This window comes from Urocitellus parryii, chromosome 6 (genome assembly GCF_045843805.1).
Source record: "Urocitellus parryii isolate mUroPar1 chromosome 6, mUroPar1.hap1, whole genome shotgun sequence".
Lineage (NCBI taxonomy): Eukaryota > Metazoa > Chordata > Mammalia > Rodentia > Sciuridae > Urocitellus > Urocitellus parryii.
Genome location: NC_135536.1, coordinates 104,580,359 through 104,595,171, shown reverse-complemented (window position 1 = coordinate 104,595,171; position 14,813 = coordinate 104,580,359). Strand labels below are relative to the sequence as shown.

The window sequence follows — 14,813 nt, the reverse complement described above, 5'->3', positions numbered from 1 at the left end:
TCGGAGGAGGACAGCACAGGAGCCAGGCCAGGAATCCAGGCACCCGGGATGGGATCCTGCTGGAGCAGGACTAGTCCCCGGGGCTGCTGCTCCCACTCTCCTCCTGCCCCCTCCAGCCCACCCCAGCTCCCTCCAGCTCTCCTCCTGCCTCCTCTCTGTCCTTTCTTACTCTTTTGCTCCACTCACTTCCCTTTGCCCTCTCCCTTGCCTTCACTTCCATTTCCCTCCCTTCCACCACCACTTTTCCCTCCTCTCACTCGCCCTTTTCCTCACTACAGTCCCTTCCTCACTACAGTCCCTCCTAGCTTTCAGTGGTGGAAAACACGGGACAGTGTACAGGGAAAGGCCCTGTGATCTGAGCAGGCTGGCCGTGCACACTCACCTAAGGCTTGACCTAGGTCAGGCACTGAGGAAGTGTGTTTCGGAGCATTAGTCTAATTCATTCTCACAATCATTTATTCTATTTGACAGAAGGAAACAGCCCGACAAATGTTCAGCAACTGTCCAACATCCAGGCCAGGGAGGAGGCAGGCAGAGATTCGAACCCAGGACCTTGACCTCTTCATCAGAGGGAAGCTGTGCAGGCCTCTAAGATAGTGTCTGGCCTTGCACTTCTGGATAAGCTTCCCAAAAAACGCTGGTTCCTTTCCTGGCTAATGTCTCTTCATGCACATCTGATAGAAAACATTTCTAATAAACTAGATGTGTTTTCTAATAAAACTTTTTAAATAAAACTTTATAAACAAGATTCTAGGAAACAGTATTCATTGGTATATTTAAAGAACTATTATACTGTTTTCTGTTTGGAGCTAATGGAAAATTGTTAAGTACCTACTATGTAGCCTCTTTGTGGCCAAATTTGTCTTTCCTGGGTCTCAGTGTGCTGGGGTTACAGCTGGACTGAAGCAATGGTGCTGTTATTTGGTGATTGGGGAACCAGAGCACACACATGAAAAGAACAATTTGTAACATGTATTTTGTTTGAAGAAATTTGGAACATTTTGGGAAACACATCTTCTTGAACTAAAAAACAGGGTTTTTCTGTGATTAATAAAATATTATTAAGATTCAGGGCCTACATGGACACATAAAAAATAAAGTGAAAGCTGACACTCAGAAATTGCTGATGTTGGGGCTGGGGATAGCTCAGCGGTAGAGCATTTGCCTGGCATGCCTGAGGCTCTGGGTTCAATTTCTAGTACCAATAAAGAAAAAAAAAAGAGAAATTGCTGATGTTATAACAATTTACTTTTTTTTAAAAAAAAATCTCTCTCAGGTACATATAATTTTCCTCTTAAAATAATAAAAGCATACTTCACACTATAAGTGTACTCAGCATTTCCTAACTTGTACTGTTATACCCATCTCTCGATGTTGCTATAAAAAAAAATACGGATCACTTTTTTGGGGAGGTGGGGGTGCTGGGTATTAAACCCAGGGACTCAGGCATGCTAAGCAATCACTCTACTACTGAGTTACATCCCCAGCCCTATATCACTATTTCTAATAACGGCAAAATAGTCCCCCAAACAAATATATCATAATTGTTAGCCAGCTCCTTACTGATGGACATTTACACTGAAATACTGTTTATAATCATGATTTAGTTCAGCTTTTTGGCATGTTGTTTTCCTTCCCTTTGTTCTACAAAATGATTCAGGTATGTGGAAATAAATGGAGCAAAGTATAAGCTACATGCAAAATTCAAGTTAAGATGAGATGCTGCTAGATTTGAAGAATCAAGAAGTGATAAGCCAGCTGATCTGTAAAAATGACATGGGAGACTGAAACAAGGCAAACACTCACGCTGGTTTCAATGTCAGTCTGGGGCTCTGTTCTGTTTGCTCAAAGAGGAGCTATATTGTCCAGAGTCATATCCCCAAAACCTGGCACATAGTAGCTGACAGACAAATGTTTGCTGGATGAGTGAATCTCAGGGACACGTGTCTAAACTGAAGTAATTTAATAATGCTGGGTGTGATCAACTGAATTATACTTTGACCAGCAAATGAATATACAATAAGAAAGGGGATTGGGGGACAGGGTTGTGGCTCAGTGGTAGAGCGCTTGCCTAGCATGAGTGAGGCACTGGGTTCAATCCACCACACTACATAAAAATAAACAAATAAAGTAAAGGTAATGTGTCTGTCTACAACTAAAAAAATATTTAAAAAAAAAAAGAAAGGGGATTGGTACATAACAGCATGTCTAGTCAAAACAAATTTTCTTCTTCTTTTAATTTTTAAAATTTTTACTTTGAGATAGGATCTTGCTACACTACCTAGACTAATCTCAAACTCCTGGATATAAATGATCCTCCTACCTCAGTCTCCCAGGTAGCTGGACTATAGCATGCTACACTGCACTGGGTAATTTGAAGAGATAAACTGTTTCCAAGAACCTAAGAGTTCAGAGCAGCAGGAAGAACAGTGGGCAGCTGTAGTTAGCTGCAATTCTGATACCAAATCACCTGGGATGTAGTTCTGTTCACTAGAAATAGAATAGCTATTTTATAAGTTAATTTTTAAGTCATTTCACAAATTTCAAATGGATATCTTGCTTAAAATATATCAAAAGAAGACTGAAAACAACAAGAACTTTAACAAGTTTTTTTCGTACCACTCATACATACTTCTGTTCTGGCAGTGAAAGTAAATTACAAAATGAATCTAATTTACCACCAGAGAAAAATCACAAGAGATATCATTTCATTCCACTGCATTGGCAAAAATCATGTCTGATAAGATTAACTAATGACAAGAATCTACATGGAACAACAGCAACACCAGATGAAAATGAGAACTGGTATCATTCCTTTGGAAAGCAATGCTCAATATCTACTAAAGCTGAAGATGCAGAAATCCCATGACCCCAAAATTCTACTGCTGAGAACTACTCAAAAAACTTCACAAATATGTTCATAAGGACACATTTACAAGGATACTTAAGAGAGTGTTGTTTCTTTAACAATTGTTTTATTTCTGATTAACATACATAAATTTTACATGGTTCAGTAAAATTTATGTATGTTAATGTGGGTCAGTGCGCTATTCCCATACATGCATATAGTGCTCACTAGTCAAATCCAGCCTATTTTTCCCAGCCTGCCCTCTGAGATAGTGTTGTTTCTAATAGCAAAAAATGCATTTGGGAGCCAGACACCCATCATTAGGCCACTGGTGAACCTACTGACATACTCATGCAATGAAATAATAAAATAATAAACAGTATTGAAAATTAACTAATTAGATTTACAAGCCAAATTTGAAAGAATCTCACAAATACATGAAGTGAAAAAGGCAAATTAAAGAATGATATGGACACTATGATGCCATCTTAAAATATATCAAAAATAAGCCAAATCTATAACAAGTAAAGAAGGTGAACATGGAAACAACCAGTACCAAACCAGGGTTATGATTTTTTCTGAGTTGGAGCTAGAGGGAATCAGCAGAATACTGAGGGAGTCAGATAAACAGACAGATGTTTTACTTCTTTTTTTTAATATTTATTTTTTAGTTGTAGTTGAACACAGTAACTTTATTTTATTTATTTATTTTATATGGTGCTAAGGATTGAACCTAGGGCCTCACACATACTAGGCAAATGCTCTACCACCAAGTAACAACCCCAGTCCCAGATGTTTTACTTCTTAAGCTCAATTTTCTACTCTATTATTTAAAAAGAAAGAAAATTACTTTTTCCATTTCCCACTTTAAAAAATGACAAAATATGTAAATTTTTGTCACACTATTAGACTCTCCAGGACATGCCCAGAACTCAATCTTGCCCTACACTTTCTAGGCCCACAAATGGAATTTCATGGCAATGGTAACTAATCTGCACTAAATGTCTACCCTTAAAGCATTTTATCCATACTTAATAAGATGATATTAACTAGATGTTAATATTTCTATAAGTGGCTACAGGCTAAGTGTCTAGTAATAGAAGAGGAGCTAATTAGAGCATCAATGGCTATTTATCAAAGACATCTACAGCTATTTATCAATAGAATATCAATAGCTAATTAAAATTATGGTTATACAGACTATGAAGTAACATAGGAAATATTTATATGCTAGTTATAATGCCAAGGTTTAAGACCAAAACAAATTGAATTTACAGTATTATATACAACCATAATCAGGGTCTGGAATCCCAAGCTTTGCTCCTTGGCTTTGCAATTTAGGTGGTACAAATACTTTAACTTATGTTTAAAGAATCCTGCCAATTCTCTACCACCACTACCAATGCCACTATTGCCATTCCCCACTTTCTTCTTCCTCTTCCCTTCCTTCTCCCCACAGTGAGAAGTCAACCAGATCCTAACCCAGCAGAAGTGTTTGGAGCAGGAGATCCAGGGCCAGAGCCAAGCAGTCACTGTCCTACTGTGTGCACAGAACACCAACTATCTGCCTTCCCCCACTCCTCACACCAGCTCCTGTCCCTTTTCCAAGCATGGATGCTTTCATGGACTCACGCTACTTTTAATGCTATTTCCTTTTCCCCCTTCTTATACACCATTCCACTCTTCCCATGCCAAATTTCTGGAGTTTCCCCTGTGGTGTGGGTAGTCAGTAACTGGCTATACCATTTGTTTTTGGTGAGAGCAGGAGGAGGACTGTGCAACTGAAGCCTCAATACCTACTTTGCAAGGCCAGTATATCCAGCATGATGAAGCGAAGGGAAGGGCCACTGCTCACCAGAGGAGCTTTAAGTACTTCAAATTGTGTGTCAAGCAAACAAAAATGGCAAGTAAACATAGCTACCTTCTTAACAGGCAGCTCATCTCCCCCCAACCCTGAATAGAAATTTGGAGAATAAATAAGCAATCCTGGATGAAATATCCTGTGTTTGCATAATCAGAGATGTAGAACGCATGATGGATGTGAGATGGATCTAGGGAATTTTTTGGTAAGTCCTCAAGGCCACCCCTGGCCTCTAAGGTACTGAGTATCCTTACCAAAGGATATTAGACCAATGGCAGATGAAGCATCCATTCATCTGTTATATACTGATGCTTTTTCAAACTTACATTACCCCAACAACCCAGAAATCCCTCTACCATCTTGGAAAGGATAGGGCAGGAGTTCCACACTGGAAATTTATTATAGTAGTATCTTTGTAAATAGTGGAAAGAAATAAGTCAAAATGTTAATAGTGGCACAGAGTACATTTTTATTCTGCTCTTCCTTATTTTCAGAACTTTAATAAGTGGGGTACTTCTTGAGTAAAAGAATGGACCAATGAACAACAACAAATGCAGACAGTGCTCATTTAATGCTATCAAAACCAAGAAACCAGCCCAATTCTGAGTCTGAAAGAGCTTACGGTTCAATTAAAACAACTGTGCTGTCAATTTTTACCTTCACCTCATTCTCTTCTGGGCACATAATAAGGCTTGAGCCTGTCACCCTCAGCAAAGTCATGATTGCAGCCTGGATTGCCTGTAGAAGAAGATCAGGCATATGGCACGGATACAGTGGCTCTGGAGTGCCACCAGCCAGCCTTCTAAAAGCCTTAGTTCCAGGGAAGGTATGATCCCTCCACAGGGTCCCAGGCAGATATTCCCAATGTCCTTTGCAAAAATGACCTGATTCTACTTTGTAAGACTTGCTTCCTTTCCCCTCCACTCTGTTACATTCACAAAGGGAACTCCATTGGAGATAGAAAGATAAGAAGAGAATGTGTTTGATTCACAAAAATGGGTTTCAAAATGCTTAAAACATTTACAATGGTCTTCCAGCCAGACCAGTGGTCACTGCATAACTGAAGGGATCCAGTAATCCTGTAACATACATGTGGACTCTGCCACATACAGACAGACTCACAAATGAATCCCCGGAGCCCAAAGAACAGCCATTGATGTTGCCTTAAGCCACTCTCCACAGCTTAGAATAATATTAACATTTCTAGAAGAACCCCAGTAAAAACAGGCTGGTTTTTGTTCTAATCTATTAATAACAGCTATTTTGAAATACTATTTAAATCTTCTATTGTTATTTGAACTTTTCATGGATTATGTCTCCCCAACTGAGCTGCTTCAGGGCAGCAGGGACCACATCCTATGTAAGCCTGCAGAGTGCCTCTTCACAGATGCTCATAAATATGTGTTCATTTGCCTTTTTGTTTTTCTAATTTGGAAAGGCCCATCATTTTAATTATTGAGTTGCTCTGCTCAAATGACGTATTGATGGCTGACTCAAGGTGCCCCTCCAGCTGTGAACTTGGCAGACTGCTTGAGGTCACCCTGCAACGGGCCCAGGCATACACACGTGCACACACCCACACCAAAAAAGAAATGTCTTAATATTACTTTTATCAACAGCTATATTTGGCAACTTTTCTTTCTAGCATTACAGAAGACACATTACCAAATGTTAAAAAGGGAATCTGCCAAATGAAACAGCAAGAACAGAAAAAAATATTATTTAAAGCCGGCATAAACTCTCTACCTACTGAACTCTCTACCTACACCCCCAGATGCTCCAGGGCTCACATGGGAGGGGAAGGCACGACTTTGTGTTGTGCAGGCAAAATGCTAGTTGTGGCTTTGTGGAATCGCTGAGGGGAAAGCCAAGGGTGTGGACTTGAACCAGGACCCTGCCCCAGCCTGTGCCCTTTCCTCACATGCAGAGGGAGTGGTGGCACTGCTCTGCCCCACATGGGAGACTCCAGGAGACTCTTTTATTTGGAGTCACAACTGGAGCGCAGCATATTAATTTTATAACTATTTAGAGAGAGCAGGGGAGGACTCTTGAGCTCTTCCACAGATAATTAAAAATGCAGGAAAAAAAAAAAGAAATCTGAACTAAACAAAAAAACAAGCTGAAGACACCAGGGGATTCTGAATAACATCTTCCCGGTTAAACAATTTTAAGAATTCCATAATGCGAAAGCAACCCCCACACATTCTCTCCCACACAAACACGCTCTTTATTGAAGCCACTCTGAGCTGCAGCAGCAGGATCTCTGTCTTCACCTCTGCGGTTCCTTGTCCAGGGAGGACATCTCCATAGAAGCACTAGGGGTGGCGGAGCTGACCACCAGTCAGCAAGGGCAGACACACCCTGAGGAGGGACGTCAGCAGTTCCCCACAACCTCAACCACTCACCATCCGAAAATCTGATTTTTAACTTCAAGAACAAATGTTGCTTTAGCAGAGACTAAAAAATTCAGGTCTTTTGAAGCTTGTCAAACAGCAAATTCCCAGTAACTTTCCTGGTGTTCCAGAAAGAGCTGATTATTTCTGAAACAGGTATTTGATGATCACCAATAACTACATCTTTAAAATAGTAAAGGGGTTGGGTGGTGCACTTGCTTAGCATGCTGAAAGACCTGGGTTATCCCCTGCACTGTAAAAAGTCAATAAAATACCAAGAACCACTGAGCCATGGAAAAGAATCAACAAAAGACAACTGAATAGGCTCTCACACACACACACACACACACACACACACACACACACACACAATTGAGTTTCCTATTTTTTCAAAAAAATACCTGCTTTCATATTAAAAATTCATGGAACATAAAACCACTTCTGATCAGACAAAAATGAAGTAACCAATGTAGGGAAAGGGAGGAAACAGAAGCATATTGACCAGAAGGAACAGGCAGGAAAAGTGAAAATAAGGAAGAAGAGGGGATGAGCAAGGGGAAGGCTAAGGAGAAGAGGCAGCACTGAGGGAGCCCGAGGAGGGACAGCAGGAGGCCAGACAATGCGAAGAACAGGTGGCTAGGGCTCCAAAGGGAGGACGCCTGAGAAACTGCTCCTCTCACATTCAGCTGCTCATTTGGGGTGTGAAGAACTAGATGGGCCATATTTAATATGCTCTGTGAGGTTTGTCTACTCATTTTCTTAATCAAATATGCTCTTTCTTTGTCTTGACATAAACACAAAATTAAGATATCATCAGGGGAAATCATTTTTCCCACTTACAATATGGAAATACCTTCCCAAATTTTCCACCACTTTCCTCAAAGATCCTAGTTTGAACCAATGCTCATCTGACTCCAAGGGGAAGGCACGGGTCTGACATCCTCCATCAAGGACTGGATGGTAGTGGACAGCTCTGCCGTCACTGTGTGTGCTCACTTCATGATTTAACCAAATACTTTAGTCAAGTCAACAAACATTCATTGACACTCTTCAGTGCCGAACAAGACACAGTCCCTGCACTGCAAGAGCTTTGACTCAACGGGGAAATAGCAGTAGCAGACCACCAAGCAAGACTGGAGAGGCTGCTAAGGGCTCCAGGAACAAACTAGCCAAGGCTATGGGACAAAAGGATGGCTGGATCAGTTTGAACTGGGCATCAGGAAAAGCCTTTGAGGAGCAGGCATTTGAGTCGGATGTCCCAAGGGGTGGGCTAAGTGAACTCAGGGCAGCAAGGGGAAAGATGAAGAGGGGACAAAGCAGAGGAAATACTGACTAGTGGAAATCAGCAGGTAAATAGCGGAGGTAAGGCTGGAAGAGTTGAGTGTGGCCCGTGTGCAGAGGCCCTCACTCCACGATTGCTAGAAACAGGAGAGACAGCAGGAACAGAAGGAAGAAACAAGTTGAGAGAGACTGCACCTCGCACTAGATGACAACTGGATGTGGGAGAGGAAAGAAGAGCAGAAAGCTTAACCCCAAGGGCAGAGAATGTCAGCTCTAAACCATCAGCAAGGGCACCACAGGGCCACTCAGGAGAACACACAGGCAAGCCCAAGTGAGTGGCACCCTACAGCCAGGTGCAACAGCACATGCCTACAATCCCAGTGACTTGGGAGGCTGAGACAGGAGGATCACAAGTTTGAGGCCAGTCTTTGAAATGTAGCAAGACCCTGTCCCAAAATAAAAAATAAAAAGGGCTAGGGAAGAAGTAGGCCAGGGGTAGAACACTCTTAAGTTTAACTCTCAGTATCTTAAAAAAAAAAACAAAAAAAGGAGGAGGAAAAGGGCATCCTACAAAACAATCAGCCTGTGCCCTTCAAAAGTGTCAAGGTCAAGGTCACAAAAAACAGAACAACCGGGAAAATAGTCTAGATTAAAGGAAACCAGAGAGGCATAACAACTAATGTAACAAGGATCCTGGATGGACTCCTGGACAGAATCTTTTTGGTTTTGGTTTTTCAGTTTTGAGATCTTTCTTCCCCTCTTTTTGTATAAAGGATGTTATTAGGACAATTGGTGACACCTGAATAAGGTCTGTAGCTTAGATAACAGGACTGAATCAATCTTAGTTTCCTGATTTTGACACTTGTTATACAAGAAATGACCTTTTTTAAGAAAGAAATATTCCCTTATGTATTTAGGAGGATAAAGGTATATCATGTCTACATTACTCTGAAATGGTTCAAGGAAAAATTTCGACATCTGTATGTGTGTATACGGACACATATGTGATGTATATAGATTCCAAGAATGAGAGAATGTGATAGAGTAAGAAAGACGAAGCAAGTGTAGTACAAAGCTAATATTTATTGAATTTTGTTGAAAGGTATATCAGAATTACTTAAATTATTCTTGAAATGTTCCTGTAAATCTCAATTTTTTTCAAAGTAAACAATTAAGAAACAGGAAAAATGCTTATGGAAGCCAGATGACAAAACAGTCAGGCTTTCTGGTATTAAATTCTGAATGGAATTTGAGAGAAGGGGTTGAGGAGCTGAGCAAATCAGGGCTGAAACCAGGGCTCTAAGGTCAGAATGATGCCAGAGTTCCTTTCCCAGATCTGCTCCCCAAAAGCATGCCCCCCCTTTGGCTTATTCTACTCCCCTCTACTCCAGGATCCTCACTATATGACAGCAATAAGAAGAGCTGGCCACACAGAGACGGATGGAGCACTAAAGGGTAACACGGATGAACCAGGCTCCCAGGGCAGCACAGGGAAAGTGCCCACTCCTCTTGGCTATCAGGGGCTGGCAGTGAGATTGAAGCTGGGAGGCAGAAGGGAGGAGGCCAGGAAAGGAGGAGAAACAGACAAGGACAGAGTCTCACCGAATCCCCACTCCTAGAGGCCAGAAGAAGAAAGGAACAAAGGAGGTCTGAGTGGGACCTGGAGAGCCAGGCCTTAGAGACAGGGAAAAAGAGAAGCACAGAAGGAGGGCTGACACAGGCAGCAAATGCAGGGGAGAAGGGCACATCCAGGAGCTCTGGACAGCACAGGCTCAGATCTGCTGCCAAAACACCCCTGCTGGAGCCCTTCAGGGAGGAGATTCAACAGAAAGTAAGAGTGAAGCCAGAGAGACAAGTGGGCAGTCAAAGGGAGAAACTTGAAGAGAGTTGGACAGGGCAACAGAGTAGAGGACTGTGCTGTCCTATATGCCAGCAAATAGCCCCATGTGACTACTCGAATTGTGTGGGGCAAGGGTGCTGGGGATCGAACACAGGGCCTCATGCACTCTGAACATGTGATCTATCGGTGAACCCTACTCTCAGCCCCGTGAATGTAAATTTTCTTAAATTTAACCTAAATTACAAAGCAAGACCCATTTTGCAAGTTCAGTAGTCACATATGGGTCAATGACTACCATGTGGACAATCCAGTATTTTCTCTCACCACTGAAAGTTTTATTGGACAGAGTGAGGACTCTGGCAGGATTTGTTATACGAAAGATGTCCTGAATACATGGTGTAGTGAGGGCTGGAGCAGAGGAAGGAGGGACCAAAATAAAAACAGAGAAAGGGAATAACAACTGGAAAAAAATTCCCAAAAGGGGCAAGAAGGAAGGAACAAAGTCCAGAGAATGGACAGTATGGTATATGTGGGCTAATCTTAGTGAAGGGACTTGTAGACATTTTCTTCCATGGAGAAAGAGAAGATAAAGGACAGAGAGAAGCAGAGAAAAGTGTTCAGAGGTACTGAGGAGGGTGCAGTGGGAATTTACATTGAGGTAAGGACAGTAAACTAGACTGCAGACATCCTTAATCTTAACAGTAAAAAGGAGCTACTTCCTGAAATGGAAGTACCTCGAAGTTTAAGTAATGGAAAGATATGGCATTCAACCTCTAAATAGATGCAGACAGAGTTAATAAATGGTGCTTTTTTTTTGGGGGGGGGGGGTTCATAGACAAGCAAGATCTCAGTGAAATTAGAACCAGCATAATTTGCAACAGTAACTAGTCTGAAGGTCTTTGTGATTTTTCTCCTGGATAACTTGTAGGATGGGAGAAGAATATACAGATAACAAGGATGATTTTGGATTGAGGACTAGAATATGAGAAGCCCAAAATGTTAAGACAAAGGATTCTTGATTCCAGACAGAACTGAAATGGCTGCCTACCTATACATTCCAAGTGGAAAAATGGAGCCATGAGGGGCTGAAGCTTTGGAACAGCAAGCGATTTAGGGACCAGAGTGATGGTTAAAATAGGGCACAGTAGGTGGCAGAAGTCCAAGTTTCAGCTCTTGAAGGTAGAAAAATTCCCAAGTCTAAATAGGTCCAAGATATTAGCAGTTGAAGTAGAATGAAAACTGAACCATAGAAGTTAATGTTGAAGAACTTCAAAGTCAATGAATTAAAAGAGCCTCAACGTATCCACAAAGTCACTAGCAACAGACAAGACAGAGAAGGGAAAGAAGCTAGCTGCTCCCACTGTTTCTTATTCTTTTGTGGCATCAAGGGAAGTGATTCCCAAACCTGAGTGAACATCAGAACCATCCAGGAAACTCTGTTTTCTCTCTCCCTCCCCTATCACTCCTCCTTCTTTTGGGGTTTGTTATAAAATAAGGATCTTTTAGGTCTCACTCATCCTCATGATTCTAATATGGTATATTTAACAGAGTCTAACAGGCCAGGCTTTTCAAAATGTTCCAGGTAATTCTGAGGAGCCACCAGGTTTAAGATAAGAAAGAAACCAGAAGATAAGAAGGAAGGTACTGGGAAAACAGAACTACTTTCTAAGAGAAGACTTGGCTGGGAATGAGGTGGCACTAAGGAGCAAGGGGAAGAACATCCCCTTCTGGTGCAATGGAGAGGACAGTAGAGAGGATTCTTCTGAGTAGAGTTGTTCACTCAGGCTCTGATGTGAGGGGAGAGAAAAAAGATAGGCTCAGCAAAAAATAAAAAAGTATGGCTGCAGGGTGCAAGAAAAAAGACACTGAAAGGCAGTCTGGAGTCATGCAGGTCAGTGCCCTGCAGAGAGAGGAAGACCAGTTTGCTATGAGGGTTCCAAGTACAATGAGATATAGTTCATTGAAGAGTTTGTAGGGTTTAGTGGTTGAATTTCTGAACAGTAAAGATTTTCCTATTTGAATGCTATCAGATTTCTAAGATGCAAACCATTAAAGATTATTAAGCCCTCAGGTAAACAAGCTTGCAGAAGCTTATTTAATATTAACAACTTTATCTTCCTAACTCATATTTTTATACAGATAAAATCAAATTTGAATGACTATCAAGGGCATCCTTGAAGCAGAAAGTCAAAAGGGGCATGCATCCCAAGGGATCTGTGAGAGGAATCCAGAACACTTCTTCTTTCCCTCTCAGGAGAAGGTTTATGGAAGCAGAATATGGAAAGGGGCCTGAGTATCTTTTTTTAGTACTAACTAGCGCTAAAGTAAAAGAAGTACCACAGCCTATTTGGCAACCCCCTACACACACATACACACTTCATGACAGATACTATTCGCAAATCCTAGGAAAGGTTCTCAATAAAGAACATATTTACACTCACAGACCTCTTATCGAAAGAATAAGCTGCAAATGTTTGTCCCTGCTTCTGAGAGAGTTACAGCTCTGTGGATTCAAATAATTATTCTGATTATTCTTATGAAATAATTTCTAACACTGACATACAGATTTTAAGCTGAGGGTTTGCGCGTGCGCACTGTCACACACACGCACACACACACAAAACCTCATGCACATTGAAGAAATGACTCACTTAATTTGCTGCTGCCTGCCACTACTGGGATTGATTTTACCTGTTCAAACACAAAGTTTTCTATTAGATCAACTTCAGGAAAGAAGTACTCCGGGAGCATTAATCCTGATTTTGTTCACTATGTTAGGGCACCTTAGGGTTTTAACCTGTGCATTTTAGCAAGCCCTCTCTAGACCACGACTGCTTTCTCCATTACTAACCTTCCACTTCCATTTCTTGCCGTTTTGGGAATCAATTAACAAAAACCCCTAGTAAAATTAATATGGTTAAGCCTTGTATATACAGTACCCGCAAAACCGTACTTTGGGGCCCTTTCTCAGCTCACAGTACAATGCAAAGAACCTGAGTCCTTCTTTTCAAAGATGAGAAAAAGAAAAGCCGCGAGGGAACAGAATGATTAACCTGCCCAAGGTCACTCAGCTCTGAGTAGTGGGACAGCTGACTCGCCCTTACCGGTAGCAATCTGTAGACCACCCCAGCGCCCCCAAACAGTCTCTCCCGGCCTGTTGGTTTGCTAGCATGCAACCCCCGCGAAAATGCAATGCCAGTTGCGCTCTGTGCCCAACTTCTCCCCTTCGCGTCAGCATGCAGTTAACCCTCTAGCCCGCAGCATGTCACAAGGGCCACGCGCAGCTCTCTTTCTTCCCCATGCCTATCTACTAAGCTGGGGCCCCAAGGTCACCGGCGGTCCCAGGGAGCGCCCGCTGCCGGGACCCGGAGCGTGGCCGGCCGGGGGCTCGGGGCGCGGCACTCACCGGCGCGGGGGGCGGGCGCGCCGCGGCTGCCCATATCCTCGCCGGCGCGGCTGGGTGCGGCGGCCACTGGCGCGGGCTGTGCAGGGCGCCCGGCTGCGGGCCCGCGCCGCGGGGAGCGCCGTCCAATCAGCGCGCGCCTGCCGCCTGGCCCCGCGCGCGGCCCGGCAGGGTTCGCGGCTCCCGAGGGGCGCGAGCCGCCGCGCGCAGCCCGAGCCGCTTCCGGGCGCGTTGCCTGGACGCGGTTGCCGTGGCAGCCCGAGCTGGAGGCTTTCCCCGCGCACCCGCGCCCAGCCCGGCGGCGCCGCCCCTCCTCCCTCCTCCTTCCCACACCCAAAATAGCCTCTCCTCATCGCTGCTGTTTCCCACAGAGCTAGCATCCAAGCGCCTCGGAGTTGGCGGGCGGGGATTTCGCTTATTGGAAAATAAATCCTGTTGTAGGACGGGTTGACTTGAATGTAGAGTTAGGTGTTGAAATGGTGCCTGATTAAGCCATGGCGTTTGCACTGTAATTCTCCCCAAAGCCCTAACATCCCTTATTTATTAAATCTCTTCCCCACAAAAAAATAACTAACTGCCCGCTCCTCCTCAGATGGGGGAGAAGTTAGTCGACGAGGTCACGGTCTGGTTAGCGGCTCGCGCGCTGATGCCTCACCTGTACAGGTAAACGAACACCCTGGGCACCAAGTGCCTTTTAACGAATCACCCTGACATCCCCAGCGAGGACCCAGGGTCACGTTTCTGGGCAAGATACGACGCAAGGAAGAATGCTACACCCCTCTTCTTGCCAGCCCTTCCTTCTCTCCTCTGCCTCATCCTCCTCCCAGAGCATCCTAACTCTTTCCACCTTCCTCGCAATGACGGATTCTCGGCAGGATGCACAAACCCATCCACTCATAATTTCGCTTCCTCTCCATGGGCGGGATTTCAGCGGAGCGGTAGACCCCCACCTTTGCCCGCCTCGCTGCGTCTGGTTCATACCTCTTTCGTGGAGACTCTCTCCTACTTACCCAGCGCGGGTCCTCCTGTCTGTCTCCCCACCCGCCTGAGCCTCTCCAATCTTGGATAAGGAGTGTGACACAGTAGGAAGAGCTGTGGAGTCAGGCAGAGCCGTCTTGGAAACCTTGCTTCAGCAGATATTTGTGTGTTGTCTTTGGTATTCTGAGGCTATTTCCTTGCCTTTATAA

At 43.5% G+C, this 14,813-nt stretch overlaps 1 protein-coding gene across 2 annotated transcripts in view; it reads right to left on the bottom strand.

The window, feature by feature from the left end:
- Positions 1 to 13,699, bottom strand: part of Fam81a (family with sequence similarity 81 member A) — a 49,612-nt gene extending 35,913 nt beyond the window's left edge. For both annotated transcript variants that reach the window (XM_077799844.1, XM_026384849.2), the window contains exon 1: positions 13,630 to 13,699. The gene's annotated coding sequence lies outside the window, so the exon portion shown is untranslated. The remainder of the gene's footprint in view (positions 1 to 13,629) is intronic.
- Positions 13,700 to 14,813: the final 1,114 nt, after the last annotated feature.